Here is a 15,284-nt window from a genome sequence, read left to right as displayed (position 1 = left end):
TATTATTATTATTATTATTATTATTATTATTAATCATTGTTATTAGGGATAAGTTAATTATTATTGTTACCATCATTAACACAATTAAATATGATTATCATTATTGTTATTACTAAGTATTATCATTAAGTATTAGGAGTATTATTAACATTAGTACTATTAACATAGGTATTATGATCACTATTAAGATTACGATTATTATTATTATTTTGAAAACAATACAAATTATTATTATTATTTTCATTAACATTAGTATTAGTATCATTTATTATTATTATTATTATTATTATTATCATTATTATTAACATAGGTAACATTATTAACAATATCATTATTATTATTATTATTAATATTACTATTTTTAATAAAGTTATTATTATTATTATTATTATTATTATTATTATTATTATTATTATTATTATTATTATTATTATTATTATTATTATTAGTATTAGTAAATTATTAATATCAAAAACTACCTTTTTAAACTAATAAATATTTAGTACATAAAATATACTTATTACATATACTAAAATTATATGAAGATTTCACATAACTATATATCAAACCTACTAAAATTATTTATATAAATACTTACAGATAACAAACTATCAATTTTTAAATATAACATTAAATAAGTATGTATATAAATATGGATATATTAATATAACTATATAAATATTAAACATTTTGAATATATAAACAAATTAAATATACATAATATATGAATTAGGGATATAATGAATAATTTTGTTCTGTTATGATTATATGTTTTAATATATATAAACAAATGATATAGGTTCGTGAATCCGAGGCCAACCCCGCATTGTTCAGTTTCATCATGTGTATTTTTACTACAAAATACAGTATTGTGAGTTTCATTTGCCTTTTTACCCTTTATATTTTTGGGCTGAGAATACATACGCAATTTTTATAAATGTTTTATGAAATAGACACAAGTAATTGAAACTACATTATATGGGTGAATGATCGAAGCCGAATATGCCCCTTTTGCTTGGTAACCTAAGAATTAGTAAACCGATCTACTAATTGACGTGAATCCTAAAGATAGATCTATTGGGCCTAACGAACCCCATCAAAAGTACCGGATGCTTTAGTACTTCGAATTCGTTTTTATCATATCCGAAGGATTTCCCGGAATGATAGGGGATATTCTTATATGCATCTTGTTAATGTCGGTTACCAGTTGTTCACCATATGAATGATTATTTTTGTCTCTATGCATGGGACGTATATTGAAATGAAAATCTTGTGGTATATTAAAATGATGGAAATGAATGTTTATGATAAACTAATGAACTCACCAACCTTTTGGTTGACACTTGAAAGCATGTTTATTCTCAGATATGAAAGAAATCTTCCGCTGTGCATTTGCTCATATTAGAGATATTACTCGGAGTCATTCATGACATATTTCAAAAGACGTTGCATTCGAGTCGTTGATTTCATCAAGATTATTATTAAGTCAATTATAGTTGGATAAATTATGAAATGGTATGCATGCCGTAAACTTTCGATGTAATGAAAGATTGTCTTTTCAAAAACGAATGCAATGTTTGTAAAATGTATCATATAGAGGTCAAGTACCTCGCGATGTAACCAAATGTAATGTATTCGTCCAGATGGATTAGGACGGGTTGTTATAGGTGGTATCAGAGCGGTGGTCTTAGCGAACCAGGTCTTGCATTAGTGTGTCTAACTGATAGTTGTTTAGATGCATTAGTGGGTCTGGACTTCGACCGTGTCTGCATGTCAAAAGTTTTGCTTATCATTTAGTGTCAAAAATTATTTGCTTATCATCCTTAAAGTCTAGACACATCTTACTGCCTCTATTGCATAGATAGTGTATAGATAAATTCATATCTTAGCGTATATGTTATTGTTACCTTTGCCTGACAGCTTCCGTAGATTCCTCCGTAACTTATGGGATTTTAGTATTATATATGCATATGTAAATTATGTATTGCAGGGTACTAATCTACATCCTATAATCTATTTCTTATCGAAAATCCTTCATCTGATCGTACGAGATGAATCCCTCAACCAGTTCGAATTCCTCGAATTTCGACAGCTATTTCGATATGGAGTTTCACCTAAGCTCCGGAAGCAGTGTCACCAGAATGAATTAACCAGTCATCCATCCCCAATTCATCTGATGGGTTCGTAGTCTACTTAATCAATGGAGACGCGAAGAAGGCGATCCTTTCCACCAACCGAATTCACCTCTTGACGAAGAACCTGAAGCACTTACCGGCGAACCTATCCGAAACACCATTTTCAGCCTCATTTCCAGAATATCTCACCATAATTATATTCTATCTAAAATTCTAAACCTTATTCATTCGCTCGTTCTGACCGACAATCATCCCGGAATAATGGAAGAAGTCAACGAGCTTCGCGCCCGAGTTGTAGCTTTGGAAAATATGGTGCAAAACATACCAGCTTCGGCAACATCACTGGCACTAACAGTACCTTCAGTAACAGCACCCGTAGCATCAACAATCCATGCCTCAACATCTCATTCCGTACCTCGAGTATAATCATCGTTCTACGTATCGTTCTACATCAATTACCTTCATTCTTCATGGCGATTATGTAATCTCTAATATTTTAGAGATTATGCATTCTAGTTCTAACGGTAAATCAAATGAGATTAATATTATATTAACTCATTAAATCTATGATTACATCTGAAGAAAATATATATGTAAGTATATTTTCATAAAGATTGTAATTAAAAATTCTTTCGTACAAACGGTTAATGGTGAAAATATTTTAACGGGTAGGTAATACCCGAGGAATATTTAGATTTCACATTAATAAGTTACACTGTACATTCTTTGAGTCAGATTCAACAGTCATTTACTATCCTACTTACATCCACAGATATACGTATCCGTTCACCGCAAAATAACCATTTTCATTCAATTTCATATTTGGATTTTGACCTATCAGAATCCAACAAGTGGCATAATGAAGAAAACATTGGACAAAATATAATTTGTTAGAAACAAACAAATTAATTATGAGAAATTTTGTTAAGAATCCACGCTAACTATTCCTAGCTAACTGTTAATTCCGTATTACATTTTATTTATCGCAATTTATTTATCGCAATTTAATTATCGCAATTTATTTATCTCAATTTAAATTCTCGCAATTTTATTTATCATTATTTAATTTCTGTTATTTATTTTACGCACTTTAAATGTTGGGACACGTATACAATGTTTTGACATATCATATCGACGCATCTATATATATTATTTGGAATAACCATAGACACTCTATATGCTGTAATGTTCGAGTTCGCTATACAGGGTTGAGGTTGATTCTATAATAATATATATACTTTGAGTTGGAATCGAGTCTGGGACATGTACACGGGTCACGATACGTATTAATTAATTTGAATATTATATATTAAACTATATATGAATTGTTGTACTACTAATTGTTGACTACGAACTGTGGACTAATGACATTGGACAATTAAAATGAATTAAAATATTGATTATAACATATGAAACTAAACAATTCTTCAAGTTTGCCACTTGACTTCATCTTAAACCTCAATTGTATCTTGACGATTACAATCTGCGATTCAAACCTTCCATAATTCTTGAAAACACTTCAATCGATAGGATGAACTAACCGCACTTTATCTACGGAAGAAGAGATTGATGCATATAATTATGCACCTGAAAACACTCGGAACCTGTGTAAACGTTTAACACGTGTCTGTTCTAGCTCCTTTGGCATTGTTATTACCGAAAATAACATTTCGACTCTTTTTTAAATTAGCCAATTTTGTCATAGCTTCAGCAAATCAACTTCGACTTCCATTCAAATTCGCCTTATTATAACCTCAATATATAAGTTTGCCTGTCGTCATCGTTACCGGGGAACCGTTTATATTCCACCATATTAGCAGTAGACTTACCAGCAACTTCAATGAATTTGGATTTTCTGAAAAATCATTATATTCATTGAAACCCCATCATGTATTCATCTATACCCTATCACAATAATTGCCATACCAATTACCGAGAATCAGCAATCAGTATTTCGAATCTCGTAGCCTTTCTACATCAATAGTTATATGTATACATATAACAATTATCTTTTAGAATTACGATCTTCAATTCTGAAATTTTGAAAAGCACCCAGCCTACGAATCAATACATTGAACTTTGAAAATGCTGAATGAAACAACAGAAAACTGTAGGCAACCGTAAACGACCTTAATCGTCGGAAGTTTGATGATAAAGAATAGTATATTAGAAAAGCTCAGAAAAGTTGGAACTGGAAAACGGATTGAGCTAACCATGAAGGAGACCAAGGATAAATACAAGGACCATACCCTATATTCAAAGAATCCAGGTAATTCTGGATCCGTTGAAATCTTTAGAGAATATCTTGCTCCGAAGTCATGTTAAAATCTTGCGGAAAATTTTTCTTCATCAATCTTCGAACTTGGAAATTCCAAAATATCATCATAAATATCTTCGATATTTTGAGGATATTTTCATAAATATTCTCGTCCGAAATTATATACCTCTTCGTGCTTCCTGTGTTTCATTATATTAGAAACTTTCGTAAAATTTAAATTTAATTTATGAATGAATTTTGGAGAAATGTAAAGAAATTGATGCATGAATTAGTATAATATAATGACACTTGATCAACGTGATTATATTACAGTAAGTCATGCTGAGTTTCTAATGGAACGTGATGATTCACAGATCATAACATCATCATGTGCCATGTTACATAACTCTTTCATTCTGCTTAACTTCTGAACATATCAAGAAAATATATTCTTGATAGTTCTATTCTCAGTGATTCTGGTAATTTGACAAATCAAATCGTGCTATTACGTTCTTTCTTGTTTAGAACATTAAGTTCATTCGAAATTCCATACTTACGAATTCTGGACCATTACTCGCTTTACTAGAGGTCGAGAAGATAATAAAAAGGCAAAGAGCTCCAAAATATAAGAGAAAATATAAAGCCCAATAACAACACGGAGGTTACAAATCGTGGATATTAATACGAATAGAAATATAAAGACATGGTAGAATTAAGAATAGTATCACCCCAAGGTAATAGTAGAAATAAACAGATTTTTTTCTAGTGGAAGATTGAAAAGAAGGATGACAGAAATGATAATTAGGAAAATATCAAGGATTAGATCTGGATTAAGCATTTTCACAATCTTTTGAATGTATGAACTAAGAAAGAAAGTATAGGAATGGTGAGAATAATGGAACGGAAGAGCTTAATTTATAATGGAAATATCAGACAGAGTAATCGAGGCAGATCACCGTATTTAATTATAGAGATCTTAATTTCCTTATTTGCCGAAGAATCAAATCTTTTAGATTTCGAAGATTTTCTTTATATCCTTTGAATTCCGAAAATCAACCCTGACTTCGTCAAAAGATATGACGAAACTCTATTTCTTCAATTCACTCTTTTGTGATAACTTCACTCATACGCTTCGAATAATCGAATTGTTTTATCTGTATTACTCAATAATGATAAAACTCTATTTATCAATTAATATTCGTCATGAAAACATTCTTAATGTTAGTTATGACGACCCCACTCAAATTTCGGGATGAAATTTCTTTAACGGGTAGGTACTGTGACGACCCGGGAATTTTCAAATAAATTTAAACTTAATCTTTATATGATTTCGATACGATAAGCAAAGTATGTAATGTTGAGTCTAGAAAATTTTGAAACGATGTTCATATATTCAATTGACCTTCGACTGCTCTCGGCGATTCACGAACAATTAATTGTAAGTAGATATGTGTGTATATATATAAATAATAATTTGAAAAATAATTTGATGTATTATATGTTGTTGTTATTAAAAATTAATAAAATAAAAAAATAGGATATTATAATAATTATTATTTAAAATATATCTCTGTATATAAATAAAGTATATTAAAAATTTATATTAAATGATTGTAATACTCGTTTGATGTTTCGATTGATATTAAGCAAGTTAAATTTAAATTTATGTAATTTTAAAATAAAAGGTGATCCAAAAATGAGTTATATAAGTTATATGCTTATTAAAAGTACATTTAGGATCTAATTACTTAATTCTAACACTTTTTATATTTTACCCATAAATGAGAGGGACAACTGATGTAATATTTATTTATTAAATTAATGACTGAATTTTATACCATAATGACCAAAATAAATAAAAATAGTTAATTTAAAAATATGGGATTTTTCTGAACACTTATATCCGCCACTGATTTCGCACGATACACAGTCCGTGAAAACTGTCGGTAGAATAGTTTTTAGGCTGGTATCTGATGTTAAAGCGAAGGTATATAAAATACTATTAATTTTTACAAGGAAATACTATTAAATACGATACAATTTTACACAAGATATTTATTTATTTATAGATTGGATATACCTAAACCTTGCTACAACACTTATAGGCAGTGTACCTAATCGTACAGTAGTGTAGTTTTTAGTAAGTCCGGTTCGTTCCACAGGGATCTTTTAAACAAGCTTAACGCTATATTTTTAAAAACTATATTTGTAAAAATACAAAAATATATAAGTAATATTATTATTATAAAAAGGGGTTTTTACCGTTTAATGACCGGTTTGTCGATTTTAAAACTTAAGTCGCAGTTAAAACCTAATGTAAAATATTAAAAATAAATATAACTTAATTTAAAGTGTAAAGTAAATAACGATAATGAAATTGCGATAAATAAAAGTGTGATAAAATAAAATTGCGATAATTAAAGAGTACGATAATTAAAAATGCAATTAAATAAAATGACAATAAATAAAAGTGCGATAATTAAAAGTGCAATTAAATATGAAATATATAAATTATGCTTATTTAAACTTTCGTAATCATGATGTTTGACGTATTGATTTTAGTTTTATTCCCATGGGTTAATTGTCCTTTGTCCTGGATTATTCGATATGTCCATACGGATTTGTCCATAATAGTCCATCAGTCATAATCATAAAGTGCGAAAGTCTTCGTCAAATTATTCTTATTCCCGAAGTCAAATATTCCAACTAATTGGGGATTCGAATTGTAACAAGGTCTTAATACTTTGTTTACTGAATACACCAGGTTATCGACTGCGTGTAGTCCAAGGTTTTACTACTTTGTTAACAATTACACCAATTACCCTTGAATGTAATTCACTCCTGTTTCAACAAGTCTATTAACTATTAATCCAGTTTCGTGTCCGGTAAAATGAACAATTATTGGTATTTATAGATATCCCGCCCACCGTACCCAGTCAAACGTATGTGGTTATATATAAATACGTCAAATTATAAGTCTATATATTAAATCAACGAGGTATCATTTAGTTAATATAAAACCCATTAATAGCCCATAGTCTAATTTCTACAAGTGTCGTTCTTTTATCCAAACCCCAATTATGGTACAAAGCCCAATTACCCAATTTTAATATTTAGCCCAACATCACGATTACTTCGGCATTAAATAAGCATAATAATAACTTAGCTACTAGACATTAATTTAAAAAGGTTGAACATAACTTACAATGATTAAAAATAGCGTAGCGTTACACGGACAGAATTTCGACTTACACCCTTACAACATTCGTTAACATACCCTTATTATTAGAATTTAAAATTAAAATTAAAATTATAATATAAATATAAATATATATACGTTGATAGATAGGAAGAGAAAAAGATGGTGTAATGTTGCTCAAAACTGCGAAATTTATAGGCATGTGGCCTGGTACCTACTGCCATGCGGTCGCATGGATTTCTCTCATCCAGGCCATGCGATCGCATGGCCTGCTTTTCCAGGTCACATGTCTTTGTTTGCATTCTGCCGACGGTTTATAAATATATATAATATATAAATAATTTTAAGAATTATTTAAATATTATATTATATTTATGTGCATAGTTGACTTGTAATTTTTAGTCCGTTGCGTTGAGCGTTGAGAGTTGACTTTGGTCCCGGTTCTGGATTTTCGAACGTCCTTGCGTACAATTTAATATCTTGTATTTTGCGTTTTGCGTCTTGTACTCTTGTAATTTTGAGACGTTTCTCATCAATAATTTGAACCACTTTGATTGTACTTTGTACTTTTAAGCTTTTTGGTCGTTTGCGTCTTCAATTCGTCGAATCTGTCTTTTTTCTTCACCTTTTATTATTTAAATGAATATCACTTGTAAATAGAACACTTGAAACTAAAAGCTTGTCTTTCTTGAGGAATAATGCTATGAAATATATGTTCGTTTTTAGCATTATCAAATATTCTCACACTTGAGCGTTGCTTGTCCTCAAGCAATATAGTCTTAAAATAAAAATACTAGAATCACTTCTTTATTCTTCACACTTTATACATCATTGATTTCTATACGGCGTTATGAACAATGGTAGTAACGATGTGGTTTACAGTTCCACATGACTATGAAAATTTAGATCCTTAAGGAAATTGGATCTTTATGAAAACATTTGATCTTTTGAAAATTAAATCTAGTTTTTACCCTAGATAAGTTTTCCGGAATAACCCTTCACCGGTGTTTGCAAAATGTTTGTGTAGGTTTAGTGGGTTTCAGATTTGAAAATTTTAGCTCAAAACTTATGGTTTTGTGTCACTCACTTGCTAACCTTGTATTTGGAAAGCAACACGTCCAGTATACTTGCTCCGTATATTACCTTTTGATAAACTACCGTCCGGTTGTAAAGGAAAGCGTTGAACAAGCAACTGTTAAGGCAATGTCCCCTGACATGCTTTTAATTATGGTCTATAATGTGTCGGATGCAATTACTATCCTTGGTAGGAGCAATAGTAAAGCTCACCTTATAGTTTTTCGGTCTGGCACAAGGTCCTGTCTTCGACCATGCTATGCAACCACCGTTCTTACGGTTGACACCTGTTTTGGTTTAGGTGACCTAATGAATTCCGATGAAATCTTAGAATTTTACGTTCAATGGTAATGAACGCATTGAAAATAGGTTTTCAGAAAACAAATCAGTTTTATTTTTGATCAAAATATTTTCTCGTTCAAGCTCGAGTTTAGATATCATCGAATTCTATGAGTTTGTAATTCTCAATCTTTAAAGTCAATCTCTAAGATTGAGTAATATCAGGCTTAAAAGCCGATTTTTGATCTTTTAAGGAGATTATCCTTTCTGGGAATCTGATTCATTAGTCTTATCAAGCTAATTTGCACGACGTCCTCCCCATTTTACGAGACAGATCCTCTCATGGTTAGGATAAGTCTGACCACTTGGCGACCATGTTTGATGCTGAGGTCCGTGGATTTTCAGCTGATTTTCGAGAAAAATTTTCAAGGTTTTTCGTAGACTCTACAACTGGTCTGGACGACAACTTCTTGACCTAAATCAAGAAGCGCGTTTCATTTTCGGAAGACTTTACTTCCTTTTAATGATGGAATTGATTCATCGTGTAGATCCATCTTTTTTTCAAATATCTTAAAATTTACCGGATAAAACGGTTAATTTTGTCCAAAACAAAAGTATCTTCAATTATTTGTACAAAAATATGTGATATATGTTTTTAAATAACTTGGTAAATTTTTCCCACACTTGGCTTTTATTTTCCTTTTTATTGTCCTCTATTCCATTTTAAATGAATTCTAACATTTTTTGTTTCTCAATTTATGTCCTTTCCGAGGTAACAATAATTTCGGTGTTAACACCTAGTTTTATCGTTCATAAATATGTGTAAACATGATTTTGAATTCATTTAATTGAAAATTTTGAAAATTTTTACTAGAATTGGGTAGTCAGTATATAAGACTAGGGCTGTTCTTTATTATCAGAGAGCACTAGATTCTAATACAACTATTGCGTTACTAGTATTTTTAATGGTAACCAAGTGTTTAAATTAAAAATTTTAAAAATCCAAAAGAATTTAACCTCTTCCCACACTTAAGATCTTGCAATGCCCTCATTTGCAAGAAATCAGTAACAATTTAAATTATTGAGGGTGATTCGCGTAGAAAAATGATTAAATTTTACCAAAGTTTCCAAACATATTGGCGTTTGTTTGCTGAATGATAAATGGTGCACATCATTTGTTCATTCCGTCTTGTTGTTACATCACATTTGTTTTTCGTTTTGTCATCAAAATCAGTAGCTTTTGCTGAACTTAATGCCAGTCTTTGAAAATGCGCTGTTTTACCCTGTTGTGTATATGAAATAAAATACATACAATACAAATATAAACATGCATGGTAATTTGAAATGGGACTTAAAATCTCACTTTCAAATCAAATATGAAATATTAGTACAATATAATAAAAATATAAAACAATACATTAATGTATCACAATATCATATGTTTAAACATAAATAAATAAAAATAATAAAAAGATAAAAATCATAGAAATCACCAACTGGAACTATATCAATCTGGATAGGGGTTCCAGTTCATGTTGTCGTCCGGGTTCAATGGTTGGTGATAGGTATACTGGTAGGCCAGGTTAGGGTCTTAGAGAGTATATGGTGGTCTTATCTCGGGCTGGTGTGGAGGATAGTAAGCGGGTCGGGTCGGTACGTAGTGATCCTGAGGTGACAGCCGGCTCATGATCTGACGATGATAGTCCCATCTATCATGCTGTCGTTGTCTGGAATGCTCATAATCATTCCGGGATTGCCACTGCTCCATCCGACTAAATCTCTCCCCGTTTGTCATATCTACCTCATCTACACGCTGGTAGACGTCAGTCATAGCCTCCCTAATGACATCCCTAATGTCATCCGCTTCCTCCATTTCCTCATCTGATCCTCTCTCTACCTGTGGATGACGACCTTCATAGGGTACTGTCATACCTTGTCCAAATTCTCTTGAATGAATACAATAACATCTGGTACCATTGCGAGGTTCTGACCTCTATAAGCCATGAACGACTCCATGTAATATGAGCAAATGCACAGCGGAAGATTTCTTTCATACCTGAGAATAAACATACATTAAAGTGTCAACCAAAAGGTTGGTGAGTTCATAGGTTTATCGTAAACAATAAAATTCATCATTTTGATAGACCACAAGATTTAAATCCTGTATGGTACAAATGGGCCCGAATCCTATACCCACATGTAATGTACATGCGATATCTTTTAAATACAGTACACCTTTCTTGTGTACGAAACCATTTTTCATAAATCTTAGTAACCGTACACATATCTTGTGCACAAAAATAACATACACATAACCTGTGTATAAAAATCATTCTCTCGATACATAACATTCGTATCAATTGGTGGCAATTATCATGTCCACATAATTCAATGGTGGCAATTATCATGTCCACATAATTCAACAATAATCCGCAGAACTTCTGTCTGCATAATAATTCATTCGAGGAATGTTTTGCTTGTGTCATATCGCATCTAACATTTATAAAAACATTTCATATATTCTCAGTTCAAAATATGTTTCAAAAGCATTCAATAAAGCAGTTATAAAAAACAGCGTATGTATTCTCAGTCCCAAAAATGTAAAGAGTAAAAAGGAATCAAATGAACTCACCTATTGTATTTTGTAGTAAAAAATACATATGACGACATTGAACAATGCAGGGTTGGCCTCAGATTCACGAACCTATATATATATATATATATATATCAATTATATATATATTAACACATTGTAATCAAATAAATTTATATATATTTTTATTCGTGATATAATTGTCATATTAATAAATTGTATGTTTCATTAATTAACTTAATTAAATATATTTATGTTATATACCTTAAATAATTAATATTTATTATATAAAAAAAATGTTAATATAGTTATGTTATATGTATTAAATATAGTTTTATATAACTTAATAGTTATTCGATAAGATAATATTAATAAAAATTTGTATTATTTTATAATGATAATAATAGGAAATATACTTAATAATATTTGTAACTATAATCATATTAATAATAATAAGATTTAATAATGACAATAATTATAATGTTAAATATAGTACTAATAATGATATTAACAATAAAATAATAAAATAAACCATAATTTGAATAATAATAATAATGATAGTAATAATAATAATAATAATAATAATAATAATAATAATAATAATAATAATAATAAAGTAATACAATAATACTTTAGTAAATAAATTACGCGCTTTGTTTTTGTCTGCTCCAAAACAGATCGAGATTGCAAAAAGTGAAACACAGAGAAGGTATTGCGGTTTTAGCGATTCATCAACATATTCAATCGAGCAAAAAAAATCATAAATGTTTAATAGGTCCTCGATTCATTATCATCATTGTGCAATCGTCATCTTCTGTCCTAATCGTCATCATTATCGAATCAACAGAAAAAAAATTGAAGCAGGTCGGTTGGTGTCTGTTCACATGAGGGAGAAAAATTGATCATCGCAGCGTGTGATAACAGAGACTTCATTAATCCATCAGCAATCGATTATGATCGGTCCAGAAATTGATCAATTAGGTAAATGTGTTCTTGTTATTCATTTACTTATCTATTAATATAATTTTATATTTTTCAACCATCATCGTTCATTGTAAATTAGTAATCAATTCATTAAGGTTTATTATGATGTAATCTATCTATTTGTTTGGTTCAATTATTTATCACTGAAATGTAAAATAGAAACAACAAGGAACAGTAGAAGTAATCGTATAGCCCAGTTATAAATTAATTGAGTTGGTGTGGTTTATAATGATTTAAGCAGGAAGACAGGAACGAATTTAGCAGTTGTAGTGGTGATCTTTACAAGAAAAATAAAGAGTTACCTAGCGTAGCAACAGCAGTTTGTCAGGTGGGTTTTGGAGTTTGGGTATAAACAGGAAACTAGAAGCTAAGCAGCAATCTTCGATAGTTTTTGCAGCAGAAAAACTAGTGGTGGTTGGGGTGTCGATGTGGTGGTGACAGGCGGCATTGTTGGGTGGCGGGTTGATGGTTGTTTATAATCAAACAGGAAGTAAGAAACAAAAATAAGCAATTACATTTTGGGCTGTCTTGGTGATTATTTGAAATAGAACATAAAACACGAACCACAGTAGTAGAAGTATCATTACAGCAGTAGTAGGAAAAATGGGGCTGTTTTGGATATGTTTAAAGGTGGCGTTTTAGTGATTGTTCATCCTGTAACAGGGCTGGAAAGGAATGGCAGCAGTAGCCGCAGTCGTTGGTGATTGTCTTGTGAACAACAACATTCAATGATGGTAGTTTTGTTACGGTTGAAACAGATAGAAATGGATAGAGGGTTTGTTAGATAGTAGGGATGAAGAATAAGGTGTTGATAGTGGTGGGTTGTGATGGTGATATGGTTGTTGTGGAGATAGGGAGGTTGTAGTGGTGATGGTTGATCAAACGAAGAGGTTGATGGGCGATGGTGGATCCTTATCGATGGTCATTAAGCAGCAATACATAGGTATGCCTCAACGTGTACTAACAGGGGATAGCAATTGAGTTTCGTTGATAGCGTGATAAAAAAAATGAGACTATGATGGGTTTGTGAAGTGATCAATATATAAAACAAGCAGGAGCATTTATCTATTTATTTCATGAGATATGTATATTTATTTATCTAATATTAATATCTTTTCATATGTAAAAGTATATATATATATTATAAAAATAGTTGTGATTAGATATGAAACAGAAAGAGGAACTTGTTTGTTTTCATTCGTTGAATTATGAATCAGGAAAATAAGAAATGGCCAACAATCCAATGAAATGAAGTGTGGTGGGTTATGGGTGATTGATTGAAACAAAGACAATTATAATAGCAATGAGGGTGATATCTAACAAAAAGGTAGTCAAGTGGGTCTCGTTCAAACAAGTAAATAGAAACCAAAAAGAAGTAATAGGTGTTTTGGCTTGATTCATATATTCACATGTATGTCGAGGTATATATATATATATATAGGATATACTATATATATTCTATTAAGAATAGTAGATAATGATGGTGTTATGTGAATATGTAAATATATATCTATATCCTCCATTGGTAATTGAAAAGCAAATAAAGGAAACATTAATTTGAAATAGTAATTTGTATGGAGTATTAAAACTCCTCGAAGTAAAAAATATATATATATTTTTTAAAATCACATAAGTTCGAATTAACTTCTCTAAATAATAATCGAAACATCCAACGAGTATTGAAATCATTTGATATTTATTGTTAATATACTTTCTTTATATATAGAGATATATTTTAAATAATAACTATTATAATATTCTATTTTTAATTTATTAATTTTTTTTAATGACAACAACATATAATACATCAAATTATATTTCGAATTATTATTTATATATGTACATACACACATATTTATTTACAATTAATTGTTCTTGAATCATCGAGAACAGTCGAAGGTCAATTGAATATATGAAACAATTTAAACTTTTCGAGACTCAACCTTATAGACTTTACTTATCGTGTCGGAAACATATAAAGATCAAGTTTAAATTTGGTCTGAATTTTCCGGGTCGTCATAGGTACTGCCTGGTTTTGTCTGCTCTTTAATACCTTAGCACCCTGATAGACCTTCAATCCTAAAGGCTCAACCTGTTCCCTACATTCCAAAAGTGGACCCCCTTGGTCCCTATCTATACCCAAATACTCTCCAATGAGAGTAACAAAAATACCTCCTCCTATTATCCCCCCTTCCTGTATTCCTTCTACCATTTTAGACAAATAAAAACCAACACAGTAAGGGATATTAACAAAGCCTCTTGGGTCTCGAATACACTTTAGGTAAAATAAATCATGTAAGGTCATTTTCTCCTTATTGTGACCTCTCTGTGTAATCGAGTTAGCCAAAAATCTATGAATTATACGAAGCTCGGCTTTGTTAATATGTAAGTAGGAGTGTTTTCCTCCCAGCGTGAAAACATTATAATCTGACATACGTCTCCATACGGCGTTCGCGTCAAAATTCCTATCTACCCTTTCACCACGATAAATCAAATTCATACAATCGGGTAGTAGTAATTCACTAGGAGTATATATCTGCAAAGCCCTGGCCATGTCCAGCATGGACATCCTGTACATCCTACGGCCAAGTATAAACCTAAGAAAACTTCTATCATCTAACCTATCTACATCTGCATTTAATGCTATAGTACTCATAAGCTCAATACACCATTCCTTATATACATGTCTACGAATGGTGAATAGACGTTCCCAATCGTGAAAAGAAGAACTGCCATACCTTTGGATCAGATGCTCCTTAACTG

Source organism: Rutidosis leptorrhynchoides, chromosome 11 (assembly GCF_046630445.1).
Source record: "Rutidosis leptorrhynchoides isolate AG116_Rl617_1_P2 chromosome 11, CSIRO_AGI_Rlap_v1, whole genome shotgun sequence".
Lineage (NCBI taxonomy): Eukaryota > Viridiplantae > Streptophyta > Magnoliopsida > Asterales > Asteraceae > Rutidosis > Rutidosis leptorrhynchoides.
The sequence above is the reverse complement of the archived record's forward strand: the minus strand, read 5'-3'. Positions refer to the sequence as shown.